General features: G+C 37.0%; 2 protein-coding genes across 7 annotated transcripts in view; both read left to right on the forward strand.

The window, feature by feature from the left end:
• Positions 1–12,904, forward strand: part of LRMDA (leucine rich melanocyte differentiation associated) — a 668,732-nt gene that overhangs the window by 46,456 nt on the left and 609,372 nt on the right.
• Positions 1,294–12,904, forward strand: part of LOC308197317 (uncharacterized protein) — a 296,269-nt gene continuing 284,658 nt past the window's right edge. For 5 of the 6 annotated variants that reach the window (XR_013952802.1, XR_013952803.1, XR_013952804.1 and 2 more), the window contains exon 1: positions 1,294–12,904. This exon is cut by the window's right edge and continues 11,127 nt beyond it. The gene's annotated coding sequence lies outside the window, so the exon portion shown is untranslated. The other variant, XR_013952805.1, reaches the window with a different exon arrangement.

Raw genomic sequence — 12,904 nt, forward strand, 5'->3', positions numbered from 1 at the left:
AGAAAAGAAACTGCAACTAAAATGATGTTTAGAAATGTCAGATTTTTTCAGAGGTGGGGGTCTGGGGATAGGGGAAGTTGCATTTAATTAGCTGTAACTGCCTGCCCGCATGTTCCTGAGCATATGGAATTACGTTCCTGAACAAATGACACAGTTCTCAACTGCACCCTGTTGATGCACAATTTTAATTGTGTCAGGATTTAGTTACCAGGCTGACACACACAGCTATGCTTTAAAAATTCAGGATTTTTATCTCTTTCATTATCTGGTACTGTTGAATTATGAATATATTCTGTCACTGTTAGATTTTCCTAATCTGTAAAATTACCTCAGTGTAAAAAATGATGTTATAGTTAATGTGTCTGGTTGATAATTACAAAATTGATAAAATAAGCATTTGTGCTTGACTTCAAGGAGTTTATTTGGCCCTTTTGATGCAAGCCCTTGGCTCTAAGAAGTAAATTTGGCTGCTGCTGTTGTTGTTGTTTTTTTTCCCCACCCTCCATTAGCAATCATTCTGTTGCACACAGTACGTGATAAATCAACCGCAGGAGCTTTAGAGTTGCCATAACATGACATTACCTATCAGCTCGTCAAGTCTGTGTTGACTCTGCGCCTTTTAGGCTGTATATTTCTTCAAAGTCTAGTGCCAGTTACTTAGTCAGCTCTAACTAATTTCAGAGTGGAAGGGAAACTTTACTGGAGTGCTGTTTGGGATCTGCTTTTTAATCCTGGTCTGTTTAATGTTTGCCTCCTGACATTCTAGGCCAGACATCATTTTAATGGTATGTGTGGTGATAAAGCCAATAAACTGTCAAGATGATTGATAATCTAAGCATTATAGCAATATGACTTTCCTGTTCTCCTCTGTGCTTTAGATGATGGTTTCCAAATTGAATTCTTACAGTGTGCTGTATGTTTGTTGGAGAGTCTCTCAGCAAGCGGTTGGAAGGAGCTAGCCCTTGCTAATGCAGGCTTTTAGATTTCTGTTATTATTGGAAGGACTTTTAATTTGAGAAACACTAAGAGGGAATTCTACCACTGGAATAGGCTTGGTCTCTAATTTTTTGAAATTCTGTTATTTTTATGGCCACCTGGGATGAATCTCAAAATTTCACGTGGCTGATTCCTTTATATTTAATGTCTTTCAGCTAGCGATAACAGAGCATGTGTTAGTGTGTGTGTGGCTTCCGGGTTCACTTAAGCAAATTCAGCAGCCATTTTTCATCATCTTAATTGAAAGTCATTGATCAGACTTGCTCACTTTTTTTTTTTTTTTGGGGGGGGGGGGGGGCGGGTAGGAGGGAAGGAGGGGAAAGGACCTGCAGGTAATTGATTTGGATTATTTTTGCATGATGCCTAAAACTAATGGTTTTCATCTTGTAGTTTTGTGCTGGCCCCTGGACAGTGACAGAGCAAGGATAAATGAATGACAGCTATTTGTGTTTTGGAGCTGCTCTGCCTGTGCTTTTTTGATTATTAAATATGTTAAGTTTGCCAATATATTAGTTTTGTGGTTTTTTTTTTTTTTTAATTTCTATTTTTATTTAAACCAGAAGTTAGCACTCCTGCACTGTCTGAAGCAATTTTGCACAGGTAATCCTCATTAATGTGCATTGATTGATAAACGTGGTTCTGGATACTTTCAGTGATCTGTTGTGGAGTGAGGGCAAAGCCATGTCATGCTTGCTTTTTCATAAATGCTGTACATTTTTTTTTTTTAAGCTCAGTTTGCGCTCTAGCTGTTACGGCCAGACTCTAGATTCTGGGGGTTTTAGTACAAAATTCCCTTGAATGATTTTTAGACTTGGAGCAAGTACTAGATCCTTTTCTTTTTCTTTTCCTTTTTTTTTTTCTTCCAGTTTTTTTGCTGTAAGCATTTTCCCCTCAGAAATTAATAATTAATTGGGTTATATGGGTGACTATAAAGTTCTGATTCATTAGACAAACAAACCTTTATTCAGTAGGTTTTCACAGCATGGATGATCAGGATTAGCCTAGCTTTGGTGGGAACAACCAAACCAAAAAGTCATGCGGGAATTTCTGCAGCCTCACTAGTGAGGTGCTGCTCCCATGTGTGCTGGAAGTTATGGCTCCTTGGAGAGGAATTCCCTTACACTTCCATGCCAGTGAAACTGCTGGAAAACTGTTTCTCTAGGCATTTGGTGGGAGGCTGTGGAAAGGCACTAGAAGCCCCCCGGTACTCTTTTTTTAAAAGCCTTTGTCCCATCTGGAATGTGAGTGGGTTAGCTAGCCTGGTAAGGCTTTTTGTGTTAATAGGAACTAGATTTGAGATGGTAGCTCGAGGGCATTGTTAATTCTGCAGTGAAGATGCATCTCTTAGAGCAGTCAGTGCTGAGGAAATATCTGTCCCTGTGTATACCTCTAGGGTAGCTCCTCTGGCAGTTGAGAGCCACTTTCCAGAAGGAGTCTTTTGCTTTCAGCTTTGTCTTTGTTCCTTTACCTTCTTTCCTCTTCCTACAGCCTACCCATCTTTTTTCCTCTGACAGTTAGCTGGTTCAAGTTGTACTTCTTCATGTTGCCAGGATGATCTAGTGCATTGCTGAGTTTGTAAAACTGCACAAAGCACTCTGTTGAATAAAGGGGATAGACCAGAAATGACTGTGGGAGGTGTTCTAGTGAACAGATTGGTAGGGTGCTTGGGGGTTTACTGCATTCCCTTTTGAGCAAGAAATTGCAGAATTTAACCCAAACTTATGAACGGTGAATCTTTCAGCTGCGCTTCGCTTAGTCTAAAGGAGAATTCTGTCTGGGGTTTAGGGATCTTTCTCTCTGAGGTGTCTTGTTCTGCTTCCTCACCTCTTGGGGAGCTTGCATTTTACTCCAGGAAGAGCTATTATGCATCAGTAGTGTTTGCTGGTACAGAAGCCCTTTGTCTTGTGGGGAACTGCCAAGCTCAATCCTTGGCCAGAATAAGTAGACAATTATATTAAAATTCAGGCTGATGGAGAATGGGTGTTGACAGATACACTGGCCAGATTAGATTTGATTGTGTACTCTTTGAAGTTAAGTTTCTCTGAATTGCTGGGTCAAATTCTGGTTGTGTAGCTTCCCTGTAAAAAATGAAGCTAAACTGGCCTTTTTCCTTCTGTCAGCCTAAAGAATTCCCTAAGCAACATTGCATTGGTTCTCATCCACAAGCATTAAAGGCTAAAGCTTAATTTGCTTTTGAAAAATTAGGGCTTGTGTTTTGCAGAGACAACTGGCCAACAATGAAATAAGTACTATTACACTGTGCAAATTTCATTTGGTCAGCTTTTTTTAAGGCCCTTACAGTCAATTTAAGCATAATGCTTGCTGACAAAATAGATGCTTTAGAGTCAAATTCTTCACTCTTGCATGATTTCCTGTGGTCTCTTCATTTCTATTTATTTATTTATTTTCATAACAGCAATTATTTGGGGAAAAAAAAAAAGGCCTGTATATAGAGGCAAGAGAAACCTTTCTTTTCCTGGACACATTTGGGTACTTTTGAATAGGCTTATCTTCTCCCTAGGTATTCTAGGGTAGCTTGGCTTATTGTTATTATTTTTTTCCCCAAGGTTATCTTTCCACAAGAAGGGTGATGGGGGCCAACTTTGTAGTGGAATTCTTAATAGATAGACAAAATTTGAATTAATAATGTAAGCAAAGGATCTTAGACATCTGGAGAAGGATGCATCTAGTTAATTGCTTTTTTTTCCACCTCTCCTGTCCTGTATCATCTGAGATAATGTACAAAGCTTTGTGGTTTCCATACAGCTTTTGTCTTTTTTAAAGCTGATTTTTTACTTTCCTGGCATGTTATGTATTGATAGGAGAGAAAAATGTTTGTAGTAGCATCATCTGCTATTGTTCATCTGTTGTTTCTCTGTCATAGGTATGTTGTTATGATTGAGAGGCATCATGTTTTTTATTATTTAATGGCTTGGAAATATATAGGTCTTTGGCCAAATATGTCTGCTGTAATCAGATTGTTTCTAGAGTCACTTAATGGGATGAATTTGTACTGTGGCTGATTTTGTGTTTTATATGACTTGAAAAAAAACAAGGCATGCCTTGAGATCTTCAGCGGAGTTTTTGTGTAACTGGACGTCACTTTGTATGAAAGAAAAAAACACAGCATATTTTAGATCTCTAGCCATACATCATCTTCTTGACTGTCTGAAAAATAATGCTGGCAGCCACTTTGTAACACTTCTAGCAGCTAGGATGTTAGGTGTTCAGCTTTGCAGGTAATGATGATTGTGCAGAAATGAGCATTGCTTGTGTATTCATTGCTAATAGCTCCCCCTCATTGAGTCACTTTTAACTTTTTTTCCCCTTCAACTGACAGGAATATGGTTTGGTATAGATATTATTTCAGCCATTTTGCCCCCAGGAGAACCATTAGTAATTTATAAATAGAATACACATAAAAATAGGAGAAGTAAAATGGAGGGTTTTCTTTTTGTTGTTTTGTTGCTGTTGCTTGTTTTATTTTATTTTATTTTTATTTTTTTATTTTTGCAACAAAGGCACTAATAATTTCAATACTGTGATTTGGAGTTGAATTAGTTACTGATTTATTAGTTGTACAGTTGTAGTTCCATATAACTGTGTGGATGTGAGAGTCTGGAAAAACTGATTATTTTACTTGGACTTTGCACATTGTTAAACACAAATTGACAATGGTCAGTTGTCAAAAAAACAACTAAGCCAAACAAACAAACAAAAAACACCCAAACAACCACCACAACAACAAAAACAAAACAACAAAACCCTAACAGCATTAATGAAAAGACAGCTTTTAGCTATTGCATCAGGTGGGATTTGGAAAGATTTTTTTTTTTCTTTCTGGATTAGGGAAGGAACTGGGTGAATTTCAAGCCAGTTCATTAAGATTTTAATGACTGTTCCAGAGTAGTGAATATGAAAAGTGTAGTAATTTTTAAAACCTTTCTAATTCTGTATATGATCTTCAGTTAGTTTTGAATGCTCTTACTTAAGCTATTTGTTTTCTTCTAGTTGTTTTAAAGTGATAGGTTCCTACTTAAATGTCTGTATTTTGTTGTGTGTATATACATATATATTTCATTTTTAAGTATATATGGACTTGTTTACTTCAATTGTGGACTCTGTTGTCTAAAGTTCAGAAACATTGAGAAGTTGAATCTACATTGTGCTTGTGTGGTATTTTCTGAACAGTGTGGAGTAACCCCCAAATTACTTGTTTTTAGAGTAGTTATATGTTTTAAAGCTGCTAAAATTGCAAATACCAATAAGTTAAAAAATTGTTTTTAAAGTAAATTTAGGCAAAGTATCTGCTCATAGAATGAAAATGAGGAAGAGTGGGATGGCAGGTCTGGAAATCATATCCCTGGTTGACATGCTCCTTAGTCACTAGCTGAATAACTGCTCTAGCAAAAGAAGAGGGAAAATATCTTTATTTTATCTTATCTGATTAAATAAAAATCAAAAACTAAATAAACATTGATCAGAATATGCATATGAATAATTTCAGAAGTAGAGAGTATGTAAAGTGCTGTAAATCACTGATCAAATCCATGTAATGGAAAGACCCAGGTATTGCAGCTTGCCATCCCGTTCTTCCAGAGGACAGCACGGGGTCTGGGTTTGCGTGATCTGTCCATGGTATCTGCTGTACTCCCTCCTGTTGCCTGTTCCAATCTTGTTTCTTCCAGGCCTAAAGATATGGTTAAACTAAATAGGGTGGTGCACAGATTCATTTGAGAAGGTGATGAAGCAAAAGAACACTTGCCTTCTGAAGGAAACTCTAGAGTAAAGAATTTGGAAAACACTTCCCGTCTCCCTTTTAAAGTCAATTAGTTCATTTCTGGATCTGGCCAGTAGCAGAACTGTGAACCTGTTAGTTGAAAAATGAATGACTGCTTTGTGGCTCTGTATTTCTGTTATAGTATTCCTCCATGCTCTTTAACTACAACTGTTTGAGTATTGATCTGCTAGTGCCTAATAGCTTAGAAACACTGTGAATGCAATATGTGGATTAGAAACTATGCCCCTAAACCCAAAAGCATTGCATACATATATATTCTTCTCCCGGTGATTTAGTTCGAATTGAAATTTATGGTACTGGCCATGTGAGTAAAATGCAGGATGGTGACTGAGTGCTTTTTATATGCCTAGAGAACCATATGGGATATACAATAGTGATGAAGTGAACTATATTAAATGGCTTACTTTGCGAAATTGTTCACCAATTATTAAGTTAGACTGTTTATACATAGAAGGAAAACTGGATATGGTTCAAAATAAACAAAAAATGCTTTATTTTGCTAAACTGATCAATGGAAAAGAGCAAGTCTATTTGGTTTTGCTTTACATTAAAAAAACAAAATCTTACCGTAAATTGTTAGGCTTTTTTTTTTTTTTGGTGTCAGTCAAAATAATTTTTCAACAGAGCATGAAAATGGAAGACAGAATCTGAATGGTTCTGCTTTAGAACCACACTGAAAGTTTTTTGTTTTATGTAAATAGAGATTGATGGAACATTTTACACAGAGTGCAGGTTTTTGACAAAAAGTATTGATGGTTGCTTTCAGTAAGTGTTACTGGAGATGACAGAACATTGCATTTTAAGATGAATTACAGCAGAAACTCCCACTTTGGGAATGTCATACATTTTATTTCATCTGTTGTTTTGAGAAAGAATGACTAAAGTCATAAATACCACAGACTGATCTCTCTTTCCTTAACATCTTATAGATCTTGAATTGGTTCACGGTGCTTAGTAGAAATTATATTAAAAATAATTAGATAGATGCATGCTTTTTGCTAAGATCTGCTTATTGTACTTTGGGGTTTTAAGTGTTAACTGTTTGGTTAACTTGAAGATTGATGTTAATCCCAAAGGAATTGTCCTTTTGATTATTAGGTTGGTTTATATTTAAACTCTCTGAAGTACAAAATGCTTTGTCTGTTACCCTTGGAGGAAAACTAAATATAGAAGTGGAACTAAATTGCATGAGACCCCTTTTTGCAAAGGCAAATTGATCAGCTTTAAAATAGTCAAATGCTAAGTTTTTAATCAACACTTCCAAAAGCAGTTATATTGTCTACCAATGGAAGAGAGGTTTTCAGAATGTTTTTCCTGTTACTGTACATAGTTCTGCCAAATTTTTTCTTAAAGAGATGAGAGAATACCAGACATATGGAATGGCTGAATTCTTAGAGCTGAGGATGGAAGTAGAGCTTGAACTGGAGCACTCTGGCAGTTGAGCAGTTGAGGTGGGATGATTTAGGTCAATAGGAATTGCAAATGGTGGTTAGTAGAAAATGAGCTCCGTTGTAAACATATATTTGTGTTATGTGTTTAAAATATATTAAACTGTCTTATAGTTAAAATAGTCATAGACTATGTAAGAGATCTAGTCTCTGTTTTGTTTACTTTTGTTATTTTCAAATTCCGTGAAATTCACACTCCACCCCTCAGCCATCCATTAAAAAGACAGAAGAGAGGTTTGAGAAAACCCTGAGCAATGGAGGGAGCAAGTCTCAAGGAAGTTTCAAGAGGGGGCACGATGTGAATGTGGGCTCTTCTCCTGGTCTCACAGTCGCTAATGTTGCTAATGACAGCTTGAAAAGGAAGACTAGGTATCAGCTTGGAAGAGTCATAGTTTGAACATAGATCAGCTCCTGAATGTGTATTTCGAGCCTTTTAAAGAGTATTCTCTTTTTTGAACAATAAAAGAGTAATAGTGACATTTTAATGATGAATATATATATAAAAGGGAATATAGCCAAAAGAATATTGTCACCCTAAAAAGAAAAGTTTCTGTGAAGAAGGCTTATGCTCTAAAAGGGATGGAGGAAGTGACAAATCAAATATCAACAATAAAACCCAGTTTCTTCCAGATTGCCCCTGTTTCCATGTTAGCATTCTCATACAACCTCTCAGTGCTTATTGAAAATCAGGTCTTTCTTGCCTGCAAATGTGTTATCTATTGAGAAGAGCTGAATTTTTCTTTATTACTTTTAAGCTCTTGAAAATGATTCCTTGAGAAGGAAAGTTATTTTGGTTTATCATTCTTCTCACCCAAAATATTTCTTATTGCTGCTTTGATGTGAAATCATTACTACTTTTTTCTTTAAATGTATTCATTTTTCCTGTTCTTACAAGATTATATTGCCCTCAAATTATTCTGAAACCTAGATAGATATGAATCTATTTCATATATTGATTCTTTTCTTTCCACCACTTAATGGCTTCTTTTACCAATCTGATGATAGCTTGGCTTGGATCCATGCCCTTAACTGGACCGAGGAACATGTAATTGAACTCCAGTTTTTTTGGTTTTACAGGCTAAGCCTACCGCTTCTCAGAAATTGCCCATGTGATGTTTCAAATTGCACAGGTGAAAAACAGTCAGCTAATGATTAGGTACCATTTTAGCTAATGAGGGAACTGATTAAAGACACAAAAGGTTCGTTGTGGCATTTGTCTCTTACTTTGGACTGAAGTTTTTCAGTCTATGTCTCGCGGTATTCAGTAGCTTATCCTCATTTGGTTTATAGATCCTCAGATGACTTCTTGGTGGCCTCATTTTCCCCCCAGGTTGCTGAGCTGATCTGGAATAGATGGAAACTCTTCCCAGGCTGCTTTGCTCGAGGACTGTTCTTGTTGCTGCTGCTTCAGTGTCCAGCAGCTGGGCCTGAAACATAGTCCTTTTGCCCAGGAAGAGCAGAAGTCTCCTGGCTCCACTGCTGATCCTTTCTGCAGAAGGAAACAGATTGCAGCAAGCTGTTGTTGCATAGCAGACAGTGTTGTGAAATGAATCATAAAGACTTTTTAAAAATGTATTAATGGCTGGATAGTTGGCCTTCTTTGAAGGAAGGTAATTAATAATCAGCTGTTCTATGCAGAGAATTTATCCTTTTTTTTTTTTTTTTTTTCTCTTTTACTGGTTTCAGGTTTGAGGAAAATATAACACTTCTGTGGAAGAAAAAGGCTTTTCCCTGCTTGGTAAATGTCCTAAAACTTCCGAGCGTAGTATAGTCAACTCCAGGACAAGATTTAAACAGATGCTTCAAGGGGACCTTAACCCATGAAATCATCCTATCCTGAAGCCAAAGCCCCACCTTCTAACTCCAGAATAAATAGATTCTCATGACAGAATAATTCATCTCCAGTCATGAAAGCATCAGCTCTAAACGACAGCTTGTAGAGACCCTGTGCTTGTTAGGGCCAGATCAGCAGCCCAGATGCCTTGAATGTAAACTCATGAAGGGAAGATTAATTTATCTGTCATCCTATGCTTTGACAGTTGTTGTAAATCTGATTTAGCTCTGAAGAGAAATAGGGGAACCTTTGAATTTATACGGGTGATACTAAGAAAACCTAACCTAGACTCTTTGAGCCCTGAAGAAACAAAATGTACTTACGGTCACTAGAGCTTAACTAATCTTTAGGCATAAAAAAATAACAAATAGGTGGTGGGGCAGGGTAGGCAAAGCCTCCATTCCAGGCAAGACCTCCCTGGGTATGTCCGTGTGGTATGCCCGCTCTAACTCTTTCCAATGAATAGGAGCAGAAGCAAGGCTCTTTGCTTATTGATCAAACAACTCCATGAGTTGTGTGTGCTCTTTTTAAAAATATGTTGGCTTTGTTTTAAATCTTTTCATTTTCTGACATTTTGAACTTTATAAAAAGTAATTATTACTTTTTTAAGTTCATAAAACTGTCTGACATTGCGGAATGATACTGTACAGATATTAAACATCTATGCCAGTACATTTGTAAAATCTAAATGAAAACTCTGATAGTTGTCACCTCATTGGAGATGGACTGTAGTCTTATGATAGGAATATTTGTCTGTGGAAACAGAACAGGTGGTTAAAGCCAGGAAAGCTTTTCTAATTAGTGCTACTTTGCTAGTATCTTGTGCACTCTAAGCACTGTACAACAGTGTGTGTCTTCCTGCTTTCTCATTCCATCCCCGTACACTCCAAATTAAACACAATATAATAGCCATGGAAAGGTCATTTTCACTTTCATACCAAAGAACTGAAAATAAAATCTGTACCACTGCTTTAAAATCTGAGCTCCCCAGGGTGGAACAGCACTGTTTTTGCTAGGGTAGTATAAAGACATCTGCAAGTCCTGTGGCTTCTGTTGTTGTCTGTTCAGTGCAAAGAAGGCTTTAATCTTTGTGGAACTGAATTACCATTGATTTATGCTGAATTCAGACTATATAAAACTTCTGGGAACTCGCTTGCCGTATGTTACCTTACATATAGTTCAGGTCTCTAAATGCATATCACTACACTGCAGGACTAGATTGCAGGGAAGTAAATGATTTCCTTCCACAGGCAAGTTGGAAACTGTGCCTTTCCGTGGTGAGGAGAAGCTGACCTGTGTGCTAAGCGTTTCTGTGTTGGTTTAGAGGTGAACTACAGTGAAAAACCACTCTTCTTCCTTGAGAGGGTAGAGTCCTAACGAGCATGTTGCCCAGCTATTAGCTCCTTTCCTACTTCTTTATTTTCAATTTGCTTCACCTCCTAGTTTGGGACTTCACATTTGATTTTCTAAAACTGCTGGTGGTGAGTCAGGGACGTCACACCATTGTAAGCTTTCAGTGGGTTAACAAAAATTGTTCTGTTGTAACTCCCTGCAAATTGTAAGGGCTGTTAGCTCAGACCAGAGCTGCTGGAAGGGAGCAGTTCCCTGTGTCAGTGTGGCCTTTTCCTTTCTGGTGACTGTACAGCACCCACTTCAGTGGAGGAACAACTACAGCTGCTGGGGCTTACTTTGAAGTTTACTGAGATAAAAAGGTGTGTATCCCCACACTGTTGATTGCATTGCTGAATAATGAGTGTGTTAGCAGAAAAAAAATAATTGTCATCCTATGTTTTAAAGCTCTTTCCAAGGGAAAAAGAAAATGGTTTTCAGGTGTGGAAGTCAGAGTAGCTGTTGAAAAGAATCAAGCCTAGGTAGATTTTACGCCAAGTTTCTTGCACTCTCTAGATTTTGGATGTTGTGGATTCTCTAGATTCTAACGTTATAGCCAAGGTTCCCTAAAGCTTCTGAAAAAAGTTGTGTTTTTTTTTTTTTTTTTCTCCAATCATAATGCAGTAGTAGCTTCGTTTGACTTGTATAATTCAGGTTGTTTTAGAGTACAGTGCATGAAGTTTGTAAGGTTTTATTATAACTACAGAAATAAAGATGAGGTCAATTGAAGGTGGCTTTATTTAACTGAAGTTAGCATCTCAGACCAAAATCTTGGGAGGTAACTTTTTATTTTGAATACATTGTCTTGATTTGCTAAAGAACTGATTTTAATTTGGGGTTTAGTGTGAACTCGACTTGCAGAAAGAAAAATGGCACGATTTCAAATTCTCCTGAAATCATTTCTGCACTTACTCCAGGACTGTGTAAAATTATCACTGCTGCAGCAGGACATTGTTTTGACAGTGTCTTGTACAACTCAGAACAAAAAAATCTGTCTCTGCTGCAAAGAGTTTGCAATCTAAGCAGTAATGCTGTAAATACTTGCCAGCTTCCTAATCAAATGATGCTTTAAAATTCTTCATGAATATCATGTTGAGGTCAGAGACATTCACAGTAACATACAAAAATATTAATTTATTCATGACAGTAACTCTGAATATTTTTATTATTCTTATACTGGCCTCTCATGAGAATAATAGAAAATAGCTGTCCTAAAATGAATCTTCTTGTCTACTACAATTTTTTTCTCTCACTTTTTTTTTTTGTGTTAAACATGGCATAGAAGGATGTGAGTGTTAGCATTAGTCAGTTGTGACAACTACTATTTGGGTACAGGTTTTATTTAGAAATGTACTAGTGATGAACTTCTTAATGTGTAATAATAAGTAACCAGCTTGTTCTTATTGTTGGCAGTCCTCTTCCCTAAAGCATTCTTCAGGTTTCTGTTTCATTGTGGAGTAAACAATGGGATTTGCTAAATTGTGCATAGCTATCTATGTACTGGATTTGCCCATTGAATGGCCAGGATGAAACTTTGTTTGTATGGGTGTAGTAATTACACAAATTGAATGTATTGTATTATGAAAACTTGGCCCAGAGTGTTCCTATTGATAAAAGACGGAGGTCAGATTTTGTCGCTTCGCTCAGGCAGGGCATATTATGTGCTTGTGGTGTAGCGAGGTTGGAGTATTTGAGGGACAAGGATCAGTTGTGAAGTGACCATGAATACAGATAACGTTTTCAAATCAGCGTAAAGAAAGCATTACAAAATTTTGTTTTCTCATTCCATTGTAACCATTGAAAATTCCATTGAAATCAACCACACTGATGAGATACATATGTAGAGGTTGAATGGGTTTGTGCTTATGATCTTTTATGGAGGCTTGGCTTCTGGATGGTGTGGGATAATGTGGCAAACACAGATTTGACGTTCACTTAATTTGCACTAGTAAAATGAATTAATTTTTGTGAAAGATGGCATCTCAATAAAGACTTCCCTAATTCTAATGCTTAAAGTATCTAAGTAATCACTAGGTCATCTACTGGTCTCTCTCTTCTTGTTTGTTTTTGCCCATAAAGCAATCTCTGAGTACATATCAGATATCTCATTTTAATTGCAATGAGCAGAGCAAAGTTATTTTGAAAATAGTTGGGGATGGTCTGGAGGTGGTAGCATCAGATGGGACCTGTTCTGGGGACCCAAAACAAATCGGTAGCAGATGTTACAGCTATTGAGTGCTGCTACAGAAACCTGTTAAGAAGGAGCTGCAAGAATTGACTAGATGACACATGGAACATCTCTAAGAATTAGATCCTATAAAATCGTTGAGTTGAATTTCTTTTACAGTCTGGAGAGCACTTTGTCACTGTACAGGCTGACTGAACCATGTAAATGTTTCTCCAATTTTCACAAAACTTTTTTTTTTAACATGCTTT

This window comes from Anser brachyrhynchus (assembly GCF_964034855.1).
Source record: "Anser brachyrhynchus genome assembly, chromosome: 6".
NCBI classification, from domain to species: domain Eukaryota; kingdom Metazoa; phylum Chordata; class Aves; order Anseriformes; family Anatidae; genus Anser; species Anser brachyrhynchus.